At 46.9% G+C, this 24,000-nt stretch overlaps 2 protein-coding genes across 3 annotated transcripts in view; one reads left to right on the forward strand and one right to left on the reverse strand.

Moving 5' to 3' along the window:
• Positions 1-24,000, reverse strand: part of Pask (PAS domain containing serine/threonine kinase) — a 111,330-nt gene that overhangs the window by 62,599 nt on the left and 24,731 nt on the right. The window lies entirely within an intron of this gene.
• Positions 2,729-24,000, forward strand: part of LOC122255885 (solute carrier family 25 member 32) — an 82,315-nt gene continuing 61,043 nt past the window's right edge. Inside the window, exon 1 of the mRNA XM_043020244.2 lies at positions 2,729-2,792. The gene's annotated coding sequence lies outside the window, so the exon portion shown is untranslated. The remainder of the gene's footprint in view (positions 2,793-24,000) is intronic.

The raw sequence follows: 24,000 nt of genomic DNA on the forward strand, positions 1-24,000 counted from the left end.
CACCCATCCGCCCGTCCTTTCTCTTTCTCACTCTCACCCATCCGCCCGTCCTTTCTCTTTCTCACTCTCACCCATCCGCCCGTCCTTTCTCTTTCTCACTCTCACCCATCCGCCCGTCCTTTCTCTTTCTCACTCTCACCCATCCTCCCGTCCTTCCTCTATTCTTCCCTCTCTTCTCTCACCCTTACTCTTTCTCTCCTTATCTCCCTTCCTCACTAAATGATTTCCTATTTGCCTTGCGTAATGTTGTCTCTTACAAATACTCAGACATCACTATCTCTAACGTCACGCGTTATCTTGGTATTTACAATAGCTGGTATTTGTGTGTAATAAGGCAGTAAATATGTACATTTGTTCTTATTATGCATAAAATTAATATATGTTTACATATACATATAAAGTTCACATACACAACACACACATATAATATATACATACATACACACACACATAATAAATATTATATAACATACGAGTGAAATATTCGTACTGGAAAAACATAAACAAAACATAAACAAAGAATACACCTGACATTATTACGTCAAAACCAAGCAGCAAACGGAAACGACCTAAGGAAATAGACAAACACAAACACAAACCCCACGGCGCCTGGGAAACCACGAAGAACACAGCAAAAAACAAAAAAGACAGATAAGAAATCTCTGAGAAAAAAAAAAAAAAAACGTAAGAGAGAACAAAAACACATCAAAGAAACAAGATACAACGACAAATCTGTCAATAGAGAGAGAAAAACAAAGAAGAATCAAGAATCAATAACAAATCCACAAAAAAAGAAAACAAATCCGCCCAAACCAACGAACAACAAATAAACAAACAAACACGAATAAAACCACAACAAACCCACCAACCAAAGATAACAAAAACAGAAAGCAAACAACCTACACTAACACCAGGACACGAAAGAAAATATGAATTCCCATGGCACCATTTAGAAACAACATCTACCCGCTCTACCCTAGACACCCCCCCCGCACCCCCCTCCCATCCAGCTCTAAGTTCGTCCAAGTTCTAAGATTTTTACACAACTTGGGACGCGTGAATGAATGTCGCCTGCGTGTGGTACGTGGTGAGAAAGGGTGGGGTGTGGGGAATGGGTGGGGTGTGGGGAATGGGTGGGGTGTGGGGAAAGAGCGGTATTTGTTTGTTTATGTTTAACTGTTTGCGAGTACGCAAGCCTTCTGACACTGTAAGATTGGATACAGTGCTGATTCATTTGCATCAGAAATCAAGGTATGAATAACAATACGAGTGTAGAGATAATAATCCTTAAAGGATTTAATCAAACAAACAAACAGACAAACACACACACACACACAAGTACTTCTAGTAACGGTTTAAAGTCCTGTTAAGCATGTCCCGAACAAAAGCTACCCCCCTGGACCCCACCCTCAGAAAAAATCTTCAGTCATGGCACAGAACTTCGAGCCGTGTACACAACTCAGACTGCAATAAATCTATTCAAGATACTAAGTCACTTCCATGAAATGCCAATGCCTCAATGCAATCCAATACAAATCAAATTCTGTATGATTTAATGGAACATGGCATCCAGTTAAGATAAATAAAAATATATATATCCAAGTCTCACATATACATACAAGAAACCAAATACAGTTATTCGCAGCACTGTGGTTCGTTAACAGCAACAGAGATCCGTGTTAACATTGCGCGAAGACCAATCATACTCAAGCACCGAGGAGGAGAATGCACGCAATCCTTTCCAAAATAGTTCGTGCTTAGCCAAACACTGTCTCTATATACATCGTCATTATCAATCCATTTTCGGATGTAGAAAAAAAGACAGAAAAAGAAAAGAAAAGAAAAAAGAAAACCATATCCTATCACAGAAAAGGAACTAAAAATCCCCCCTCCCCCAATTCACAGGAAAACTCAAAAGGACACCATAACGAAAGGAAAATCTATAAAGGGGACCATAATGTAAACAATCACACGGTAATGGCGGTTAAAAATAGGACTCCGTAAGCGGTTTCCCTGACAGGTGTGACACCGACCGCTCAAGGCCTACGAGTGCCGGCGTGCGTGACGTAATCCCAGACGCCGAACCGTAACGTCTTGCATCATCCGAAGGAAGGCCTATTGCTCTCATGTCCATAGGATATCATATTTGAACAGGCATACTTTATTGATCAGATCTACGCCTGTATTATCATTATTTTTCTTTTCTTATTCTCTAATCTGATCTACGGCTGTATTCTTTTTTTCTTTTCTTATTTTCGTTTTTGAAGTCAGGTAGTGGATAATATCTAAACTTCATTTTCCTCGCATCTGATGAGAGAATATGATGTTTTTAATGTGACAACGGCTGCATATGTGCGCACATGGTAGGCAAGTTGTCTTTGCGTCGCAGTACAAGGGATTGGGCCGCGGGCGTCCGTCAGAAGGCCAGGTTTTTGTTAGCACATACCTGTACCTGTTACTCTACCAATATCGGTTACCACAACGACTAAAAACGGTTCATGATAACTTAAAAACCACATATCCCAAACTATCTCTCCAGTTTAATAAGTAAAAAAATAAATCAAAAGAAATCGCACCATAAAGCAAAAACCCTTTTATATACCCCCACTGTCAACTCACCTGAGCAACACCCCCACCCCTCTCCCTTAACTACCTTCTCCCCCCTCCTCATGGGCCCCCTCATCCCCCTGGCGATCTCCGGCGGTATATAAGGCCGGGGCTTCCACTGCCTAGTTTTCACTCGGCTGGTGATCCATTCCGCTTACTGGCGAGTCTCGGAGCATCACGAAAAGGTGGGAGACGCACCATAATATACTAATATATATATATATATATATATATATATATATATATATATATATATATATATCACATTTATTTCTATTTTTCAGGTGCGATATCTAAACAAACTTTTATTCCAGATTTACCCTAAACTGAATTGCAATTTCCAGCGACTTTGACAGTATGTAAAACCCAAGTCAAATCTCCACAGTAGGAAATTTTTAACGTCGCCCCCCCCCACCCCCATTTCCGTTTTTACGAGCGTAAACACGCGTTAACGTCACCGTCTTATCGGTCGAGTCTCTGCTTGGCCGTCGCAGTCAAGATAAGAAAAATAGTAAAAGCAGGGTTGGGCTGAGAAGGGGGGCCAGATGGAGGGGAGGGAGGGGAAAGAGGGAAGGAGGGATGAGAGGGAAGGGAAGAAAGGAAGGAAAGGAAGGGAAGATAAGGAAGGAGAGGGAGAGATGCGCGGGAAGTAAATGCCGTTCATATTGTACTGGATTCCGAGCGTTCTTGTGTAGCGGACTGCGTTACAGCAGTAATCTCTCGCGCTATGATAAGTTCGTTAGCATCTATCTATGGCCGGACGGTGGCCAAGGTCACAAGCAGATGGACACAAGGCACTCGGCCACGCCGCAAGGACACACGTGAGTGGAAGATCATCACACTCTTTAACCCACTCAGTACACCTGACAGAAACGCGCGCGCACGCACACACACAAACACATACGCACACGCGCGCACAAACACACACATCCCCACATCGCGCGCAAAAACACACACACACACATGCATGTACGCACGCACGCACGCACGCACACACACACACACACACACACATGCCTACAAACATGCACACACACATGCCTACAAACATACGCAGACAGACACACACACGCGCGCGCGCACATACATATGCATACAGACTCAGACACAGACACAGACACACACACGCACGCACGCGCACACACACATGCATACAAACATACACAGACAGACACAGACACAGACACACCCTGTCAATCTAACGGTACTGGCCAGACCCCAGCAAGGACACAGTCTCACGCCAAGGCTGTTCAACCCTTGTCCTTGGGAGGATTATTCAGGCCACTTCACGTTGTTTTTGTTTTTGTTTATACCGATCGCGGTGTTGTTATTCATTTTTTATAGTAAATATCGATCGAATTACGATGTTGCATACGCGTGACCACCAAACACTTGCTCGCTAATTCTTTAATAGTCTTTGTGTCATGTCAATGTTTTTTTTTTTTGCCTCTTTCCTATCCCCCCTCCCCTTCTCACTCTCATTCACTCCCACTCCCACTCCCCCTCCCCCTCCCCTTCTCACTCTTAATCACACTCACTTCCACTCCCCCTCGCCTCCTCACCCACAATCACTCCCACTCCCCCTCCCCTTCTCATTCTTACTCACTCCCATTCCCACTCCCCTTCTCACTCTTACTCCCATTCCCACTCCCCCTCTTACTCACTCCCATTCCCACTCCCCCTCTCACTCACTCCCATTCCCACTCCCCCTCTCACTCACTCCCATTCCCACTCCCCCTCTCACTCACTCCCATTCCCACTCCCCCTCTCACTCACTCCCATTCCCACTCCCCTTCTCACTCACTCCCATTCCCACTCCCCCTCTCACTCACTCCCATTCCCACTCCCCCTCTCACTCACTCCCATTCCCACTCCCCCTCTTACTCACTCCCATTCCCACTCCCCCTCTCACTCACTCCCATTGCCACTCCCCTCCTCACTCACTCCCATTCCCACTCCCCCTCTCACTCACTCCCATTCCCACTCCCCCTCTCACGCACTCCCATTCCCACTCCCCTCCTTACTCACTCCCATTCCCACTCCCCTTCTCACTCCCCCTCTCACTCACTCCCATTCCCACTCCCCCTCTCACTCACTCCCATTCCCACTCCCCCTCTCACTCACTCCCATTCCCACTCCCCCTCTCACTCACTCCCATTCCCCCTCCCCCTCTCACTCACTCCCATTCCCACTCCCCCTCTCACTCACTCCCATTCCCACTCCCCCTCTCACTCACTCCCATTCCCACTCCCCCTCTCACTCACTCCCATTCCCACTCCCCTCCTTACTCACTCCCATTCCCACTCCCCCTCTCACTCACTCCCATTCCCACTCCCCCTCTCACTCACTCCCATTCCCACTCCCCCTCTCACTCACTCCCATTCCCACTCCCCCTCTCACTCACTCCCATTCCCACTCCCCCTCTCACTCACTCCCATTCCCACTCCCCCTCACTAACTCCCATTCCCACTCCCCCTCTCACTCACTCCCATTCCCACTCCCCCTCTCACTCACTCCCATTCCCACTCCCCCTCTCACTCACTCCCATTCCCACTCCCCTCCTCACTCACTCCCATTCCCACTCCCCCTCTCACTCACTCCCATTCCCACTCCCCCTCTCACGCACTCCCATTCCCACTCCCCTCCTTACTCACTCTCATTCCCACTCCCCTTCTCACTCACTCCCATTCCCACTCCCCTCCTTACTCAATCTCATTCCCACTCCCCTTCTCACTCACTCCCATTCCCACTCCCCCTCTCACTCACTCCCATTCCCACTCCCCCTCTCACTCACTCCCATTGCCACTCCCCCTCTCACTCACTCCCTTTGCCACTCCCCCTCTCACTCACTCCCATTCCCACTCCCCCTCTCACTCACTCCCATTCCCACTCCCCCTCTCACTCACTCCCATTCCCACTCCCCTCCTCACTCACTCTCATTCCCACTCCCCTTCTCACTCCTCTCACTCACTGCCATCCCCCCCTCCTCACTCCCATTCCCATTCCCCTCTCACTCCTATTCCCATTCCCCCTTCTCCTCTAACTCCCACTCCCATTCCTAAATCAACTTCCTCTCCATCTCTCTTTCTCCTACTCCCTCCCACTCCATCTTCCTATGCGGCTGGAAAGCGTGACGCCAAGAGTGACAAGGCGAGATGACAATCACTCCCCAGCATCTTCCTCTTTTGACATCCTCAGATTGTGGTCATCATCACCATTGTCGTCGTCATCACTTAAATCGCCATCATCTTCATCATCTCCTTTAACGTAATCGACATCATCACCACCACTACCTTCATCACCATCATCATCATCATCATCATTGTTTTCGGATTTATATCTAAGACCATCTTTAAAACAAAAATCCACGAACAACGACAGAAATATAATAATAATAAAAATAATAATATATATAATAATAACAGCAAAGACATGAACATACAGCAATAATGATAATGACAATAATAATAATAATAATAGTTAAAGAAAACTAGTAATAACACCAACAACAATAATATCAACAAAACAGCTAAAAAAAAGTTATAAAAATGCACCCCCCCCCAGGAGAGAGACAAGCGAGATACCACCGCGTCTTTTTCCCCTCAAAACGGGTAAGACCATTTCGCCGGGGCTCGACGGCGCTGCCGCTTGCACTTCTAAATATAGATCTCTTTATTGTGCGAGCCCCCTCCCTTCCCCTCCCCTTCCCTAACCCTCCCGTTCCTCGCTCCCCCCCTCCCTTCCCCTCCCCTCCCCTAACCCTCCTTCCCGTTCCCCCCCTCGCCTCCCGTTCCCCGCTCCCCACTCCCTTCCCCTCCCCTCCCCTAACCCTCCTCCCCGTTCCCCCCGCTCACCCCCACCCCTCCCCTCCTTCCCGATCCCCGCTCCCCCCACCCCTCCCCTCCCCTCCTTCCCGTTCCCCGCTCACTCCCCCCACCCCCCCCAAACCGTCATGGCTGTGAGATATCAAGCAACTTTCCATGCAAATTGATACTCCAGCTCGAGTTTACGTGCGATTGATAGATATGTCTCGGTATCGCTCGTAAGGCTTTCCAGGGATTTGTTCTTCTCTCATTCTCTTTTATTTCGTTTTTATTCTTCTTCTTCTTCTTCTTCTTCTTGAACGCCGGAGCTCGTTCGACCGATATAGAGCTGGCGAAATGATTATCATGTATCGTCTGCTGTGCTGCAGCGTTGCAAGAAAAAAAAAGAAAAAGAAAAAGAAACAAATCTAGCTGATCATTATTCAGAATATTAGTCTCCCGCATAAATTCTTCCTTCATATCACGATACATGCATTTTCAATCATTCATCCCCTTTTCCTTCATTCCTCTCTATCTATCTCTCTCTCTTTCTTCCTCCCCCCTTCTCTCTCTCTCTCTCTCTCTCTCTCTCTCTTCCTCCCCTCCCTCTCTCTCTCTTCCTCCCCTCCCTCTCTCTCTCTTCCTCCCCTCCCTCTCTCTCTCTTCCTCCCCCCCTCTCTCTCTTCCTTCTCCCTCTCTCTCTCTTCCTCCCCTCCCTCTCTCTCTCTTCCTCCCCTCCCTCTCTCTCTCTTCCTCCCCTCCCTCTCTCTCTCTTCCTCCCCTCCCTCTCTCTCTCTTCCTCCCCTCCCTCTCTCTCTCTTCCTCCCTCCCTCCCTCCCTCTCTCTCTCTCTCTCTCTCTTCCTCCCCTCCCTCCCTCCCTCTCTCCCTCTCTCTCTTCCTCCCCTCTCTCTTTTTAACCCTTCTCTATCTCTCTCTCTGCCACCCTCTCCTCCCCTCCTCTCTCCCTCTCCCTCCCTCTCCCTCTCCCTCTCCCTCTCCCTCTCCCTCTCCCTCTCCCTCTCCCTCTCCCTCTCCCTCCCCCTCTCCCTCTCCCTCTCCCTCTCCCTCTCCCTCTCCCTCTCCCTCTCCCTCTCCCTCTCTCCCTCTCTCTCTCTCTCTCTCTCTCTCCCTCTCTCCCTCTCTCTCTCTCTCTCTCTCTCTCTCTCTCTCTCTCTCTCTCTCTCTCTCTCTCTCTCTCTCTCTCTCTCTCTCTCTCTGCCACCCTCCCCTCCTCTCTCCCTCCCTTCCCCTTACCCTTCCCCTCCACCTCTCTCTCTTCCTGTACCTACCCCACTCTCTCTTCCTCTCCCTATTCGTTTCCCCTCTTGTCATTATCATCATAGTCCTTATCGTTAATTTAACATCTCTCCTCCCGACCTCTCCCTTTCCCCAACCCAACAGCTGTCGTCGCCGCAACGCTCTCGCCCTCCGCACCTTGACACTTTCAAACTCCTCCAGAATAAATCAGAAATGTAATTTTCATTACATTAATGTTTTTAAAAATCTTGTTCATAAAAACAGGAGTAAATAAAAAATACAATATTTTTGGGAGGGAAGAGAGGAGAGGAGAGGGGAGAAGGGAAGGATGGTGATGAATTCTTTAAGTACGGTACGTAATTTGCATATACATGAGTGGGAGAGCAAGAGAAAGTGAGAAAGTGAGAGAGAGAGAGAGAAAGAGAGAGAGAGAGAGAGAGAGAGAGAGAGAGAGAGAGAGAGAGAGAGAGAGAGAGAGAGAGAGAGAGAGAGCGAAAGGGGAAAATAGATGATGGGAAGGGAGAAAAGGTGAAAAAGGATGGGGGGAGAGATGGTGAGGGAGGGAAGGAGGGAGAGCAAAAGAGGAGGGAGGGAGGGAGAGAGGAAAATAGAAGATGGGAAGGGAGAAAAGGTGAAAAAAGGATGGGGAGAGAGATGGTAAGGGAGGGAAGGAGGGAGAGCAAAAGAGGAGAGAGAGAGAGAGAGAGAGAGAGAGAGAGAGAGAGAGAGAGAGAGAGAGAGAGAGAGAGAGAGAGAGAGAGAGAGAGAGAGAGAGAGAAAGAGAAAGAGAAAGAGAAAGAGAGAGAAAGAGAAAGAGAGAGAAAGAGAAAGAGAGAGAAAGAGAGAGAGAGAAAGAGAGAGAGAGAATCGTTGCCCCTCGTCTCCCCTCCCCTCTCCTATCGGCCGCACACAACATCAACCTTCACCTGCAGAACTTTGGCAAAAATAATGAAGCAAAACGACAGTGGCGCCCATAAAGTTAAACAAGGTGATAGAAAGAGAGGGGGAATGGGAGGGGGGAGGGAAAGGAAGAGGGAAAGGGAGGAGGGAGAAGAAGAATAGTGAGCGAGAAGGAGAGTCAGCGAGGAGAGAGATAACGATAACAAGAGAGATGCGAGGAAGAAGGGGGTGGAAGATGAAGTGGCGGGAGGTGGGAGAGGGATGAAAGAGGGTGGAAGATGAAGTGGGGGGGGAGGGATGAAAGGGAGAATAACCCCCCCCTCCCCTCCTTTCCATCTCGAACGCATCCCAATACATCATCCATAAACGTACACACTCACTAATAGGAGAGAGAGAAACTACTGTACTGGCAATAGGATCTTTCATTGAAGAGAGGCTGAAGAGAGGAGTAGGAGTAAGAGTAAGAGGAGGAGGAGGAGCAGAGGGAGGAGGGGTGGGGGGTGGGGGGGGAGGTGAAGGGAACATCTAACTGATTGGCAGATCGTGTTTCCCTCGATCCTCGGATTTTATCAGCCCCGTGCCTCTCCATCTCGCCATGCAGAGATCCGGAAGAATCTGGATGCTGATCAATACACAGATCGCGGATCAATCTGCGAGTCCAGCTTCGTTCTTATCTCTTAATCCCCCCTCCCCTCCCCTCCCCCCTCCACTTTCCCCTTTTTTTGTAAATCTCTCTCTGTCATTCAATTCATCGATTTTTTTTTTGTCATTTTCTTCCTCTCTTCTGCCCTTACTCCATTTTCTTCTTCTACTGTGGCTCGGTTTACATTTTTTTTTCTTTTCTTTTCTCTTTCTTCTCTTTATTCATCTTCTTACTCTCTACACTTTCCTCTGTCTGCCTCTTTCTGCCTTCTCTTCTCCCTTCCTCTTACTCCTACATTCCTTATCTTTTCTTCTCTGTCCGCCCCTATCTATGCTCTATTTCAATTTTTCAACTCCGTTTCCCTTCCCCCTTTCTTTTCTATGCTCTCTACTTCTCCCCCCCCCCCTTCACTCCGTTTCTTCTCTTTATTATCTTTCCTTTTCCCTTCTTCTCTAAGCACTTTATTTCCCCTCCTCCCCTCCGATTCCTTCTTTCCCCTTCCTATTCATTGCCCTTCTCTCTCCTTCCTCTCCCCTCCCTCCTTTTCTCCCTTTCTTCCCTTCCTCCACTTCCTTTACCAACTACTTCCTCTCCCCTCAATCCCCCTTTCCCCTCGTCCAATCTCGGGGAATTTTGCGACGTTTCTGCAGGATTAGAAGGTCATTATCTCTCCCTCTTTGGTCACTTGAAGGTCAGTCTCCCCCCCCCCACCTTCCACCTCCTCCACACTCCCCTCACCATACCTCCATCCATCCTACTATCCCCCCCCCGCCCTTCCCTTCCTCTTCTCTTGATTGCAGTCCTCTTCTTCACCTCTTTTGTCCCTCTTCCCATCACCCCCCACTCCCCCCTTCACCCCAACCCCTTCGTAGCTCTTTCCCAAATGACCAAAAGCGATGACCCTTTCCTATCATTTGTTATGAAACGAATGTACTCTCGTTATATATCCGACGTTTGGGTCTACGTAATTAATCGACCTTTCATCGTTTTACTCAAATATATCAAACAAAATACCCATTAATCACCACTCTACCTTAATGACCTATTTTCCCACCTTTCCCTACCTACTTTTCATAAACACCCCCCCCACTCTTCCCTCCCAGCTCCCATCCCCTATAAAAGCAAAATGTCTTCACCCGCCCCCCCTTTCCCCCAGAAAAAAAAGGATCTTAGAACTACCTATGGTGGAAAAATACAATATATATACATACGTATGCATTTCAATATGTGCGCATGCATTATTTTTTTTTTTACCGGTGATATTTTCCATAACAGTTCGCCTCCATGGAATGAAATGGAATCGGGATATGGAGGGGGGGGAGGGAGGGAGGGAGGGAGGGAGGGAGGGAGGGAGAGAGAGGGCGGGAGGGAGGGAGGGAGGGAGGGAGGGAGGGAGGGAGAGAGAGAGAGGGAGAGATAGAGAGAAAGAGAGGGAGATATAGAGAGAAAAAGGGAGAGGTAGAGATAGGGAAAGGGGGAGAGGGAGAGAAAGGGGGTGAGGGAGAGAGAGAGAGAGAGTAGAGGGAAAGAAAGGGAGAGAGGGAGAGAAAGAGAAATAGGGAGAAAGAAAGAGAGAGAGAAAGGGGTTGAGCGAAGGAGAGGAGAAACAATGAAAAATATAACGAAAGAAAGGGATGGGGACGAGGGAGGCTTGGATCCAATAAATTGCAAGGGCATGCAGATTTTCACAAACCTACATTGCCGTGAATTTTCATAAACCAGCTTCTCTGCAATTCAGGACACTATCAACTATTTTTTTACCATCATGTACGAGAGCAACCATGCGTGCAACAAGCGTATAAACATATACACACACACACACACACACACACACACACACACACACTACACAACACAAATACACACTACACAACACACACACTACACAACATACATACACACTACACACACACATACTACACAACATACATATGCACTATACATCATACATACACACTACACCACAATAAACGCACTATACAACACCATACATACACACTATACACACACTTCAATCGCTGCTCCCAAATTCAGGCAGAGAGCCAGTACTGTCAAATCAGCGCTAGTCAGCACTTTGCCGCAGAGGGAATAAAACTGAGCTGGGATTCTCTCCTTTATTCCATTCTCCTCCTCCTTTTCATTCACTCTTTCTTCGCGCCCACTCTCCGTCATTTTCTGATTTCACCCTTCGCGCTTTCCTCTCCCGTTTTCACACTTTTGAAAAAAATTATCTTTCCCCTTCTCTTTAATTCTCTCTTTTCTTCTTCTCCACCTCACTTCTTTTCTCTTCCCCTCTTCTCCCCTCTCACTCCTTACTTTTTCTCTCTCTTTCAATCCCCCCCCCCCTACTTTTATCCTGACATCTTCCCCTCTCCTTCTACCAATCTCTTCGCATTACCCCCTTACTCTTTCTCCTCTATTTCTCCTTTTCCTTTTCTTTCTTTCCCCATTTTTTCTTTAAAGAAATAATAAAATCGAATTGATACATCACAGCAGAGGAGAATAATGGAAGGAGACAAACAAAAAGAGTGAGTGGGAGAAAGAGAAAACGAACAAGGGAATAACAAGGAGAAGGGAATAAGAAGAAAGGTGAAGTGGGGATAAGAAGGAGAGGGGAGAAGGATTCGGATTCGGATTCGAGGTGGGGAGGAAGGAGGGGGCGGGTCGGGGTGATGTAAAAAGAAAGAAAAAAGAAAAGAGGAGAGGAGAGAGAATGAAGAACGAGCAAAAAGAGGGGGGACTGGGGATCGACTATATGAAAAAAACGTGGAAAGTGGATTGGGAAGAGGAAATAAATGAAAGAGGAGATGAGGTGAGAAAAGAGAAAACCAAAACTAGGAGAGTGTAGTGCGAAGAGGGTAGGAAAAGAAAGTAGGGATAGCCTAAGAAGAACGAGGAGTGGGGAAGAGAAGTGGGGAGGAGGGAAAGAGAAGTGAGGAGTGGGAATAGGGAAGGGAAAGAGAAGACGTGGGAAAAGGGAAGGGAAAGAGAAGTGGGAAATGGGAAAAGGGAAGGGAAAGAGAAGTGGGAAATGGGAAAAAGGAAGGGAAAGAGAAGACTAGGGAGTGAGGAAGAGGGGAGGAGAGGGGAAATAGTGAGTAAGGGAGATGGTTAAAAGATGATCAAATGACACACGTATGCATCCTCCCCCGGGACTCCTCAGGCCTGCCAGCACGAACGACGCGGAAAAGTCTAGAATGTTCTATGAAATGCTCGAGTGTGGGAAGGGAGGGTGAATAGAAGTAGGATCAGAGAGAGGTTGTGAAGGAGAGAGGGAAAGAGGGATGTTAAGGAGGGAGGGAGGAAGGGGATGGGAAGAATAGAGGTTAGGAGGGCGGTGGGGAGGGAAGAAGGGAGGAAGAGAGGAAGGAAAGGAGGGAGAGACGAATAAAAGAAAGAGGGTAGAAAGGAAAGGCAGGAGAGAAAGAGTAAAACAGAAAGAGAATAATAATAACAATTAAAAGAGTTTAGACAGTAATAAACCAACGCCCCAGACACGGAAAAGAGATGAACGCAGTGATAAAAAAGAAAAGAAAAAAAAAATAAGAAAAAGAGGGAAGAAAAAGAGGAAGGGAAAACAAGGACAATCAGCTTCCTAGGCCGCGTCCAAAGACCTCGTTACAGCCCTAACAGCCCCCAACCCATTGGTCCTCGCCGCGCAGGGACATTAATATCATTATCGCACATGGTAATGGCCAGAGTCATAAATATGAAATATACTCTTTTTTCTCTCTCTCTTTTTTCTGATTCGTCAGCGCTACATGTTCATGCATAATTCCGATGTGTGGTAAGCTCTTGTCTATCAAAAGACTGCTTAGCATTTTGAACGGCCAAGAGAGCTGTGGGTCCTCGTACATACGTATACGTACACGTACACGTACACGTACACATACACACAGAAATAGAGGCGCATCAATAAAACAAAATAACAAATGAGAGTAACCACACCTCCGAGCACGAGGGACAATTCGGTATTCACTAATATATTTTTTTTCACCCTATCCCTCCTCTCTTTTCCTGCCCCCTTCCCTCCATCTCTCTTCCCCTGCCCCCTTCCCTCCTTCTCTCTACCCCTGCCCCCTTCCCTCTTCCCCTCCCCCCATCCCTCCTTCTCTCTTCCCCTCCCCCCATCCCTCCTCTCTTCCCCTGCCCATTTCCCTTCTCTCTTCCCCCTCCCCCCTCTCTTCCCTTTTCCCCTTCCCTTCTTCTCTCTTCCCCTTTCCCCCTTCCCTCCTCTCTTCCCCTGCCCCTTTCCCCCTTCCCTCCTCTCTTCCCCTTTCCCCTTCCCTCCTCTCTTCCCCTGCCCCCTTCCCTCCTTCTCTCTTCCCCTGCCCCTTTCCCCCTTCCCTCCTTCTCTCTTCCCCTCCCCTCTTCCCTTCCCTCCTTCTCTCTTCCCCTGCCCCTTTCCCCCTTCCCTCCTCTCTTCCCCTGCCCCCTTCCCTCCTTCTCTCATTCCCTCCCCCCTTCCCCTGCCCCCTTCCCTCCTTCTCTTCCCCTGCCCCCTTCCCTCCTTCTCTCATTCCCTCCCCCCTTCCCTCCTCTCTTCCCCTCTTTTACTCTCCCCCCCACCCCGCAATCTGTACTTCATCACTGGCTTCCGTATGTCGACCTAACGGCGCAATTCCTAGGCATAAAGCGGAATGAGCCCGGACATTTTCGAGGCTAAGAGACAATTCGGCAAATTGCAATTAGATATTCAATTTTCCAACTGCAAAAACGCACTCAGGGTGAGGTGAAGGTGGCAGGACATGGAGGGAGGGAGGGAGGGGAAGGGGGAAGATGGGTGAGAAGGGAGTGAGTGAGTGAGTGACGAAAGTGGAAGGGAGGGGAAGGGGGTAAAATGGGGTGGAGAGAGGGAGGGTAGAAAGGGATGGGAGGGAGGAAAGGTAATAAAGGAGATAAGGAGGGAGGGGAGGGTTAGAAAGGGAAATGGGAAAACAGGGAGGGAGGAAAGGGGATAAAGAGGGATGGGGGGAGGGAAGAAATAGAAAGGGAGGGGAGGGGGGAAAGAAGGACGGAGGGACAAAAAGAAGGGCGAGAAAGTGAAAGTAAAGACGGAAAGACGAAAAATAAGAAGAAAGAATCAAGAATAATAAAGTGAAAGCATGAATGAGAAATAGAAATAGACAAAGAAGGCAACACAACGAAATATTTTGCAACAACTGCATTCTATACCCTTGCAATAAGGGAGAGAGGGTCGGTCCACGAGGAATGGATCCAGGATGGAGTGGAGTAGGAGTAGGGGGTAGGGGTGGGGGGTGTTGGCTATTAGGCAAGGTACGAATACTAACAGATCATTCGCCCCCGTGTTGCAATGGCACGTCACCCCCCCCCTTGCCCCCCCTATATATAATCAAAAGAAATGGTCCTTTACGGTTAAAGTTTGGAGCAAACCAACATTTTATCTCCCTTACCCCCCCTCACCCCCCGATAAGTGCCACGTGCCGAGTGCCAATACACCATCCTGCCGCCACGCCTTAATAATGGCATAAGAAACGACACACACGGAAGCAAAGACGCACATATATAAACTCACTCACTCACACACACACACACACACACACACACAGCTATCGACAATTTTTAGAAAAGGATGACAAAAAAGAGAGTACAAAAAAAGAGAGAGAAAAAAAAGGACACTAAACATAAATATCAAAATGTTTCTCATGCTCCAAGACAGCCCATCCCCCCTTCCCCCCTACCCCAATAATCGCCCCTGTCCCCCTCCCTCCCTCTCATCCGCCGTTATATTCGTCATAAATATTCGCCAACAAAATGGGGGGGGGGGGTAGTGAGTGAAGAAATGGGAGTTAAGGGAATGGGGGGAGGGGGAGGGGGATACAGTGCCTCCTTTTTCTATACTGTAAGGAGCTTTTGTCTCGCGATAAGCTATGTTATCAACATCAGTCTTCCCAGCCTGTACATTTTTTTTTCTTTTTTTTTTTGCAAAGAGACAACACGGAAATTCTTAACTGTTGAGTAAATCATAAATACAGCAACACATTATCAGTGTCTTCTCTTTTACTATTTTCAACTATTTATCTATCCACATTTATATCTATCTATCTACCTATCTATATATATCCTCCCCCCTTTCTCTCTCTCTAAAGCCAGTTTTACACAACTAAATTTCTCTTTTTTTTTTAATTTCATGATTCCTCCCTTTTCTCCCCCCGGTCTCTCCCCTTATCTGTGCCTCCCTCCCAACACTAATGACCGTTTCGCAAAATAATTAACTCTAAAGCGCCAAATTGGGCCATCAAATCGCTCCCCCCCCCCACCATCTTTCACCTAAAGCGGAATCTATAACTCTTTCCTAATTGGTTAAAAGTTCGCACCGCCTCGTCTGCCGATAGGCCTATAAATCCCGGATGGATAATGGATAATGGATGACGTCACCCTTGCCCATCGCCGTGCACCCGGAACATCGGAACGGTTATCTTTATTATCATTAGATTTGTTATCAACATTGATATGATTATGGTTTCGTATCGTTGCTATTATCATCACTCCCCTTTTACAATAATTATCATACCGATTGCCTCCGCTATGATAGCCATATCAACTAATAAAATCAAAATATTAATACTAGAAACGGTAATAGGAATAAAACACAAAATATCCAAAAAGCTAAATATATATTTATCTTTACAGTAAATAACTCAAAACCACTACAGACAAACAAACAAACAAACACCCCCACTCCTCCCCCTATAAGTGTCAAATCCCCCCTCCGCCATTCGGCGTAATAAAGGCGAAATTTTGCATTTATTGGTTACAAGAGCAATTAGGAGTACCAGTCGTAAAATTGTGATAAAAAATATAAATATAAATATTAAACACCACCGAGTGACCATTTCCATAATCTATTTTAACGTTTATTTGGGCCGAGGATAAAAAGAGAGCGAGAGAAAGATGCAATGTGAGAAAGAGGGAAAGAACGAGAGAAAGAGAGAGCTGTTTGAAAAATAGAGGGAGAAAGGGTGAGACAATTAAATAGGTGATTAAATAGAAAGAGAGAATGGGGAGGGGGTAGGGAGAGGAGGGGAGAGAAAGGAATGGAGAGAGTAAAGGGGGTTTGAATAGTGAGAAAGAGTTATGTGAATTGAAGTAAAGTGAAGAGAGGTGAAAGAGAGAAGTAAAGTGAGGAGAAAGAGAGTGAAATGAAGAGAGGAGAGAATGAAGGGAAGAGAGGAGAGAGTGAGAGGAAAAGTGAGGAGACAGTGAAGAAAAGTGAGGAGACAGTGAAGAAAAATGAGGAGACAGTGAAAAAAAGTGAGAAGAGAGAAAGTGAAGGGGAAAAAAGGAGAAAGAGAGAGACAAAGACAATAAAAGAGAAAGAACTAGGTGTGTGTGTGGGGGGTGGGGGGATGAATAATAAACCAAACACACGCATATCATTATCGGTGGCATATGCCTTGCATCGCATGTGTGCGTGCGTGCTTGCTTGGGGCACGTGCGTGAAAAGTGTGTATGAATGTGTCACCGTGCGCATAGTACAGATGACAACGCACTGATCAATAGCATGTAGCTTCGGCAGAAAAGACTGGGGAGGAGGGGGAGGAGGGAGGAGAGTGAAGAGTTGAATTACTGGTGGATGGGGGGGGGGGGAGAGTTGAATTACTAGGGTGAACGGGAGGGTGGGAGGGGGAGGGGGCGGTTATGTGCACCTGAGTCAGTGCTCTTTCATAGATTCGAATACACGGGGCTCTATATTTGATTGGATGCACTGGGTGCGCTTTGTGGGGATAAACACTAGCAAGTCCTCCTACATATAGTTGGGGAGAGGGAGGAAGGGAGAGGGAGAGAAATGGGAGGAGAGAGGGGGAGGGAGTGAAAGGAAAATAGAAGGTGAGAGAGGAAAAGGGAGAGGGAGAGAGAGAAAATGAGTGAGAAATGGAAAGTGAGAGAGAAAGAGGGAGTTAGAGATAGATAGAGAGAGAGTGTGTGTGTATGTATCAGGAGAGCTAATGGGGCACGGACATGCATATGTATGGGAGAAAAAAAAAGGAAACAAACTGCCTGAACCGTCTTTATCTCAGTCTCCCTCTTCCTCTCCCTCTCTCTCCTACACTCATATCCGCACATATAAGCAGGCACGAACTTCCGACTTTTTAGCAAGGCCATTTGCTACGGCAATAAATCTGTTCAGACCCTGATTCACGCATTCCACCTTTGGAATGGAAGCACATGCGAAAACAATCGCGCCTAGCTTCGGGGTCTCTCTCTATTCATCTCTGCCTTTCTCTTTCTGATTCAGTCTGCCTGTCTCTCATATATACTGTGTGTATATATACATACATACATACATACATACATACATACATACACACACGTATATATATGCACCCTCTATTCCATTTCAATCGGCACGAGTCAAGCCCTCTCATCATTCACCCCCTGCCCTTTCTGCACCCGCCACCTCCCCTCCATCGTCACCTGTCTCCCTGCTACTCCCTCTTTAACCTCTAATGCCCTCTTCCTTAACCCCTTCCCCTGACCACTCCCAACCCCCCCACCCCCACAACACTCCAACTCTTGCTCTGTTTGCAGATGGCGAGACGATCCGAGTCTTAATGCCAAGGTTCAGGGGAGGCAGTGGCGGGGAGGTGTGTGTTTGGGTTTGCTTCTTTAAGTGTTTTTTTTTTTTTTTTTTTTTTTTTTTTTTTTCTTGCGTGTGTTGTGTCATGACCTCTTTATCTTCTTCTTTTTTATTTCTCTCTTTGTCTCTGTTTCTCTTCACATCCACGCACAAAGATAATTTTTTTTTAAATATATGAATATCTAAACGTCTGTAGTCCCCCCCCCCCCCGTTCAGTTATTATTTTTGATGGCGTGTCTAACAAAACCGCTCCTATTCTTAATTAAGTCTGCCTCTCGTGTCATCAAGCTCGTTTTGATCACTGCTGTGAATTAGGGTGCGTTTTCACACACACACACACACACACACACACACACACACACACACACACACACACACACAAACAAAACAAAAAAATCCACTTTCCTTTCTTCGTCATAGTCCTTGAGAAAACTCAAGGCCGAGGACAAGGCAAGTACCGAGTCAAAGGTGTGACCTTCAAGTGAGAACCTTCGAGGGGGAGGGGGTGGGTGGGGGTGATCTTTTTCTTGTGTGTGTGCGTGTGTTTGTCTATCTAACTGGCTGTACCTTAATTCATTCATTTAAAATCCTATTACGAATGGTTGTAATATTGACGAAATGAACGAACCTCTATTATTTACCTTTTCCTAACGACCGAAATAATTCAAGGACACGCGTGCGAGGGAAGGAGGGAAGGAGGGAAGGAGGGGAGGTAGGGGGAGGTGAATTGGATGAGGGAGGGGGTAGGGGGAGGTGAAATGGATAAGGGAGGGGGCAAGGAGAGGCGAGATGGAAGAAGGAGGGAGGGAGGAGGCGAGATGGAAGTAGAGGAAAAGAGAGAGAGGAACGGGGAAGAGGAGGAAGGCAAGAGAGAGAGGAATAAGGAGAAGAAAAATGTTTTTAAAAACGTCGAGAATACAAACGACAAAAGAAAAAAGAAGAAAAGAAAAAACTAGGACCGTCCGACGTCGACCGCGGCAGTCACAACCATTATATCAGTCCGAATGCGAGACCACGATTGAGGACCGTTGTCAATGTCTAAGAGTATATTTTCAAGCGTATGTGAAGAAGAGATAAAAAAGAAGAAATAAAAAGAAAGGGGGGGATAAGAAAAAAAAACAAATAATTATCTAACACAACACCAACACACAAACACACACACCACACAACACAGGGAACACACACACACGGGGGGTGTGAGGATGATACAGATAGTCTTCGGGGAGAGGACAAGAAGATTATTTTCGAGGCGTTAAACGTGCATTTGCATACTCGCCGGTTTCATCGGGATAATGTATGGACGAGCGTAGCGCTACGGTTGTTTGTCCTTTGTTCTGGCGAAGCGCGTTCGTTGGGTTTGTCGCTCCCTTCCCGAGCGCGTAAAACGTTCTGGTCGAGTTTCTGGCGGTATTTGGTAAACATGACAACCATAATATGTCATGACTGAAGGTCAAGGTTGGCGATTGTGTGAGGAAATGTATGAAGTAAAGATATATTAAGTAAACATACCTGAACTGCCTATCAATTATTAAGAACACAAACATATAGTAATAATAACTGAACTATTTATACATACCAACAACGAAAGGTGTGCAAGTGTATAAATATGCGCACATACATATACAAATACATACACACACAAAACCGTGCGTGCAAAGTTCGTGTACCTGTGTGAACGCGCTCTCTCTCCCTCCTAATCTCAATAAAAGTTGAGAAACTCCCACGATGGGAAGAAAGCCGGACAAAAATCACGAAAAGGTCGCTCAATTTTCACGCAATACTCCCGAGAAATCTCACGCCGGAACCGCAAAAAAAAAAAGAAGCCGAACCAAACAGTCTTGCACGCCCCGAACCACCATTACCAATACACGCCGCCACCGAGGCGAACGAGAGAAAAACACAGTAAGGAACGATAATAAGAGAAACACCTGATAAAAAAAAAAGGCGAACGAGAGATAAAACACAGTAAAGAACGATAATAAGAGAACAGAATTTAAAAAAAAAAAAGGAAAGAAAAGAAGAAAAAAAAAAATCGACACAAAACAAAAGAAAACCTCTCCTTTACCCCCCACTCCTCCTTCCCCACCCCCACCCCCATGCCTCGTCCAAGAGCCACGAGCCACATACTGAACAACCAAACGACCACCGATAATTCCAGCAACATTCGGAAACCTTGCAACACTCGCATTCAGGAAAGAGATGGTGGAGCTGGAAGGGAGGGAGGGAAGGGGGAGAGGGAAGGGATGAGGGGGGAGGGGAGGGGAGAAGGGGCACAGGAGGATGAGCAGGATGGTGGCACGGGTAGTGGGGGGGAGGGGGGAAGAGGAGTGAGGCAAGTAAATGTGTGCCGTAAGAAATTGAGTGCAAATCCCGAGATGAGAAGCGGAAGACTAGTCGACAGGGTGGGGACTGAGGGTGGAGGAGTGGAGGGGGGGGAGGGGGGGAGGGAGGGAGGGAGGGAGGGAAAGAGGAGAGGAGAGGAGAGGAGAGGAAGGCGAATAAGGGGAGGTGGAGAGGTAGGCGAGATGGAGGAGGGCGGGGGGGAAGACAGGTGAGATGGAGGAAGGAAGGAGAAAGAGGTAGGTGAGACGGAAGGTGGAGGGAAAGAGAAAGCGGGAGGAGGGAGAAAAGAGGAAGAGGGAGGTGGAGGGGGGCAAGAGGAGGCGGGAGGTGGACTATCATTTATCATCAATACCACAAATTCATCATCATTCACCGAGGTATTTCTAAAACGCATTTTGCAAAAGAATAAAAAGTAAACAACAACAAGCGGAAGTTGAAAGGAGGAAAAAAGGCAAGTACAGCGAAAGGCAATAAAAAGACACAAGAAAGATGGAAAGAGACGATAGGGGCCACGAAGAGAGGCAAGAAGAAGAAGAAGAAGAAGAAGAAGAAGAAGAAGATGAAGGAAAAACAGACAAAAAAATAATAACAATAATACCAGAGGAAAAAGAAAAAAAAAAAGAAAAGAAAAGGGAGAACAAGAAAAGGCACTTCATTTGTCCCCCTGCCTCATAAATCCCACAGACCACACAAATAATTCAAACCAAGCCACCTCCTCCTCCTCCTCCTCCAAACCCCTCCCACCCCTACCCCCACCCTAACTCGGCCCTCCCCTTTGCAACCATGACCTTCACACCTTAATCAACGCTCAGGCAGCGAGGGAGGGAGAAAGGAAAGAGAGGTATGGAGGGAGGGAGGGAGGGAAAAGGAAGAGAGGTATGGAGGGAGGGAGGGAAAAGGAAGAGAGGTATGGAGGGAGGGAGGGAGAAAGGAAAGAGAGGTATGGAGGGAGGGAGGGAAAAGGAAGAGAGGTATGGAGGGAGGGAGGGAAAAGGAAGAGAGGTATGGAGGGAGGGAGGGAAAAGGAAGAGAGGAATGGAGGGAGGGAGGGAGAAAGGAAAGAGAGGTATGGAGGGAGGGAGGGAAAACGAAGAGAGGTATGGAGGGAGGGAGGGGGGAAAGGAAAGAGAGGTATGGAGGGAGGGAGGGAGAAAGGAAAGAGAGGTATGGAGGGAGGGAGGGAAAAGGAAGAGAGGTATGGAGGGAGGGAGGGAGAAAGGAAAGAGAGGTATGGAGGGAGGGAGGGAAAACGAAGAGAGGTATGGAGGGAGGGAGGGGGAAAAGGAAGAGAGGTATGGGGGGAGGGAGGGAGGGAGGGAGGAAAGAGAAGTATGGAGGGAGGGAGGGGGGAAAGGAAAGAGAGGTATGGAGGGAGGGAGGGAGAAAGGAAAGAGAAAAGGAGGAAGAGAAAGGCAGCAAGGAGGGAGGGGAGGGAAGAAAAAAACAAACTTATTCAGACACCTTCCCTTCCTGGCAACCAATTCACAACGGTTACCACGTGGTATTCTCACCCCCCTCCCCCCCGTCTCCTTTCCCACTCCCTCCTTACCTTATAAACCGTAATTTAATAGTAATGTGATAATGGCCGACTCCACGTGGTCGTTCAACGTCTGCAAGCGAGTTATTCAAGAGGTGTTTAGACTAGGCCTATTTCCAAGTGTGATGATAACTCAGAGCAAAAGGAGTTCCGATTACCTGAATTCCTTCTGTTTAAAACGGGCATAGCGTGGCAACAGGGAGGTGGTCTACCATAATAGCGGTGACTAACAGGAAAAAAAAAACAGGAACACATTACCGTTAAGAATATCAGGACTAATTACCATCAATAATAAAATCCATGACGTGTCTTTTTTTTCTCTCAGCCGGTATTTTTATCGAAGGAATTTCTCACACATTTATTATTTTTTTTTTTGCGGTTAGTCATCAAATATATATCTATGTATTTTTCGCGTGGGAGAAAACAGCCAAGCGAACTTTTTCAACCCGAAAAATATGCAGCGTTCATCATTGAAAGCTATTTCTAAAAGCTATCATGTTACAAATTCGCTATTGTCATGAAAGCTTTCACTCTGTTAGCTTTCAATAAATTACAAAACGGAAAAAAAGAGAACTAGCGCGAATACACAATAAACAAACGAAAGATATTTATGGTAATAAATGAAATGAAAAGAAGGCGAAACAGAAGAAGGGAAAAAGGGAGAAAACTAATTTGATATCGCACAATCAAGTATATTAACAAAAGGTCCGAAAGCGATATTATCAAGCGGCATATGGCACGAACGGTGGCACGGTCTCGTTCTCATTTTTCTAACGTGCACGGACTCGTACAAAGAACACCGCTAATGACCGGTTTGTCGAGCCCGCAGCGAGTCGACCTGGCACGACCCATCGCCCGCACGACTTGTTTTGCATGGCCAACCGTGTCCTGTGATGTCCTTGTTTTCCTGCGAGACGGGAGGCCATTTAGACGTTGTATGGTACTCCCTTCCCCCTCCCCCCTCCCCCCATCTCTTGCGAAAAAATTAAAAAAAAACATGACGCGCAGGTATGTTCTCCAACTGAAATTTTTCGCTTATTTTTCTTCGGAGGAGAGTAAAAAAAACGATTTCCTATTACCTATTTCGCGTATTTGTCCCTTTCGGAAGAGAGAGGAGGGGAAAAATAGAAAAAAATGGTTCTCCTATTTTCTTTCCGCTTATTTTTCGCCTTTGGAATAAAAAAGAGAGAGATGTTTTCCTATCATACGTTTCGCATTTTTTTGTCCCCTACGGAAGGGAGAATGAGAGAAAAAAAAATCTTACTACATATTTCGCTTCAGATGGGAGAAAAAAAAACGAAAATAAAAAGATAACTTGCCCATTTCGCTCGTTTCTTTCGCCTTCGGAAGAGAGAAAGAGAGGCGACAAAAATTCCTATTGCATATTTCTCTTCGGAAGGAGAAAAAAAAAGACGGAGAAGAAAAAAATCAAAGAAAACTCTTTAATTCCTCCCCATGCTTCTTGTAACCACATCCCCGATTTGCATGATGATGTTCTTGTCTAAAATAAATGGGGGGAAAAAGTGCAGAACCATCGAGGTTATCACCCATGCAACGTTTCCTTTAAAAACCCATGCGCGCAGGTTCATGTTCCACGTCACGAGGAGGGGGGAGGGGAGAGGGGGAAGGGTGAGAGAGAGAGAGAAGTGGACAAGGTGGGGTATCTGTGTGTGTGTGTGGTAAAGCAGGTCTCAGGTCATCCGGAGCGAGGAGAAGAGACACATTACAAGACCTGGAACTGAACTAATGACTTTTCCCCTAATTTCCGGGTCGTGCCGCGAGACCAATTATGGTAATGGTCCCAGTTCCCGGCGTTGGTGCGTTCGCTGCGTTCCCCCGTGTTTAAAACTTCCCACAGAATAATCCACTCAACGCCACCGTCACTTATACGACACGGAGGTAATGAGGATCGAGTGAGGGAGTGTGGACAGGAGGTGGGGGGGGGGGTATTATAAGAGGAGACATGGAAGAAAGAAGAAAAGGGTGATAAGAGGAGACATGGAGGAAAGAAAAAGCAATATAAGAGGACACGTAGAAAGCTAAAAAAAAAAAAAAAAAAAAAATCCCAGTGAAGGAAAACTACAGAAAAAAAGACGAAGACGAAGAAAGAACACAGAAAAAAAGAGAAAAAGAGACAATGAATCATAAAGACAAAACACCTTCCCCGCAAACTTATCGGTACCCCCAGTGCCAGACGGAGCAAATACCATCAAGCAACTTAATTGACTGCGAAAATAGAGTCATTAGTTCGCCATGTCAACGAAGCAGCAACAACACGCGCAGATGAGGCGGCGACGACGGCAACGG

The sequence above is a fragment of the Penaeus japonicus genome, unplaced genomic scaffold (assembly GCF_977035675.1).
Source record: "Penaeus japonicus unplaced genomic scaffold, GWHDUDI00000001_assembly GWHDUDI00000040, whole genome shotgun sequence".
Classification (NCBI taxonomy): domain Eukaryota; kingdom Metazoa; phylum Arthropoda; class Malacostraca; order Decapoda; family Penaeidae; genus Penaeus; species Penaeus japonicus.